Here is a 2,864-nt window from a genome sequence, read left to right as displayed (position 1 = left end):
ACTCGTGTCGCGACAGGATTGGTCGAATCTGGACCAATAGTGGACGAGCAGCTGAACTACTTACATGCTATGGAGAGTTTAGGCGAGTAACTTGAGTTTACTATCATCTGTACAGTATATAAATTAGATACTGTAAGTCTAATACAGTACTGTAATTTTATACATTTCTTGTGAAAAAAACATTTCTTATTCAACGGCCATAACAATTATTTCTATTAATGATGTCTCCAAAGTTCAACAAATTTTTCACAGAAAAATAACTTATCAGAAAATTGCCGTTTCGTGCGCTGCTCTGCGACGAAAACAAGCTTAAGCAATGGCGTCATTGAACGGTGCGCACTCGGTAAGTAAGCCTACAATTTTTTGTTTATAGCATAGTTTATACAGATTATTCCCAAAAAATTATACATGTTTTAGAAATGTTGAGTCAAATTAGTCTAGAATCGAAGAATCGATTAATTTTATGGAAGAAAACCTTTCAAACAACCGTAATCCATAAACTGCACACGTGCCGAGCTGTAATTGGCTCATGTATTTAAGGATTCCTACAATGTGAAATTCTTATAAAGTGGAATGTATCTACCACGTTATAGTGGGGTCGACTGTAGTTAATTACTATAGATATGTAAAAATTACATAAAAATAAAAAAATGATATATACAAAAGTGTTTTAATAATAATAATAATAATAACAATAATAATAATGATAATACATTGAAAGTCCGTGTATATAATCAATATTCCATAAACAATTTTAAAATATCTAATTCAATAAAATGTATCTCTAAGGAAAATTAAAATGTGACCACTGTAGGTGTTTTAATACAGAATCTTTCTTCATGGATCAATTGGCTACATGCCAATATAAATTTAAGAATACAGATTTGTTCTGTTGACACCTAATAATAGAAACTTTCTTTTTACAGATTTGTTCTGTTGACACCTAGTAATAGAAACTTTCTTTATTTTTTACAAAATTGAAAAATAACTTTTTGTCATCTATAAATTTCAGAATATAAATGTTTTAAATAAAGCAAATAATTTATAAGAATAAGACTACTTCTAAATATTTTAATTGTAAAATACTTCATAAAACTTGAATTCTCAGCAATTTACAATTCTTTAGTATGACAAAATCATCTGAATCAGAATTTAATAATATACAATATGCATATTTAAATGCTAATGCAGATACTTAATTTTTAATATTGACATTACAAAACATAAAAAACTTCTAATGATTTTTTAATCCAGATTCATTAATAAAACAGTATGATCAGTTAATATACTGCAAATATAGTTTTAAATATTTTAATCATTACTGTATATCTGTAATAATTACTTCTATGGTTTTTAGCTGTTAACTGTCAAATGTAAATATTCACATTTCAGACCTTACTATGTGTTTTCAAATTGAAATTAATGGTTTGAAAATTAAAGCATTAATGTTACTAAAAGTTTGAGAAACTTAAATTTTGGAAATAACAACAAATCATGTTAAAATATTTACTTCTAAAAAGTTTTGAAAAAATAATTTTAAATTTTTAAAACAGTCTTAGATGAGGAATTGCTTATAAATTATTTGAACTTGATCTTTAATATAAAAACCTAGAAATGTTAAATTTTTATGATAAAAAAATTCAAGTTACAAGAAAACAACTTATCAAAATCTAACTTCTTTTTGAATATTTAATATAATTAGTTGAATTTTTTCAAAATTTTCTGTTAAATGCTCTCAAAAGTCTACATTTCTATGAGATTTCAAATTTTTAACTTGTTAAAATTATTATTTATACAGAAGTACCAACAACAAACTTTTTTTTTGAAACAATTGAGTAGTGTAACAAAGAAATATTTAATGATATATTAATTAGTTGAATATGTATTTATATAGGATTTTTTTAAAATTTATTCATATGTAATAATTTATTTTTAAACTTCATATTAGTTAAAAGATATGTTCATTTAGAAACTAACAAGATTTTGTTTTGCAATCTATAACAATCACACATTATAATGGTCTTTAAAATTTAAGAAAGAAAATTTTAAAGAATATTTTTAGTTTAACAGATCTTAGCTATCTAAATTTTTGATTTTGGGATTATATCATCCAGCACAGTTTAAACAAATTAATTTCATTCAGCAATTAAAAGAATCATAGAAATGAAATAACCATGAACAAAATTATTCAGAAAAATAGACTGTAGCACTGAAGAAAAATTGTTCATTATTTAAGAACAAAATACATACACGTTTACAATGAATATCAGTTACTGAATAAATTCTATTTTTTTTTTTTTTTTTTTTTTTTTTTTGTTTTCCGTTTTTGTCGCGTCGCGCGTATAATTTGTACCGTTTCCCTTCCGTTTCCTTCCTCGGTGCCTCCTGTTAGCCGATGGCTAAGTTTCCGGCGTCTGATTGGTCCGTGACAGTGTGACGGAGTTGGAGGGAGTTATAAAAGCGGGTGTAAGGAGTAAGAAAAGGACTCTTGGACTTTTTCGAGAAAGAAAGGGAGAGAACCGCAGACGAAAAAGGAAAGAAGAGCGACCGAGAAGAGAGTGGACCGTTGGTAGAAGAAAGGAAGTTGCGACTCGAAAAGAAGAAGATTCCCCATCGAAGCCCACAATCGGACCGCTACGACAGAACCCTTGCAAGTCCCTTAGGTACTCCGTCCACAATATTTTTATTTTCGGATCTATATTTAATTGTCGAAAAAGAACGGGGCCTCGCGTGAGGAAGGTTAACGGAAAGGGGAACGTCAGGCTATTTCGTTATTTGTTACAATAACTGTCGGGTGTTGGACTGTTTATTGAGATATATATTGTACCGCGTTTTTCTTTTACCAAAATAAACCTTTGTTTGCC

The sequence above is a fragment of the Centruroides sculpturatus genome, unplaced genomic scaffold, assembly GCF_000671375.1.
Source record: "Centruroides sculpturatus isolate CEXI.00-Female unplaced genomic scaffold, Cexi_2.0 scaffold1479, whole genome shotgun sequence".
Lineage (NCBI taxonomy): Eukaryota > Metazoa > Arthropoda > Arachnida > Scorpiones > Buthidae > Centruroides > Centruroides sculpturatus.
The sequence above is the reverse complement of the archived record's forward strand: the minus strand, read 5'-3'. Positions refer to the sequence as shown.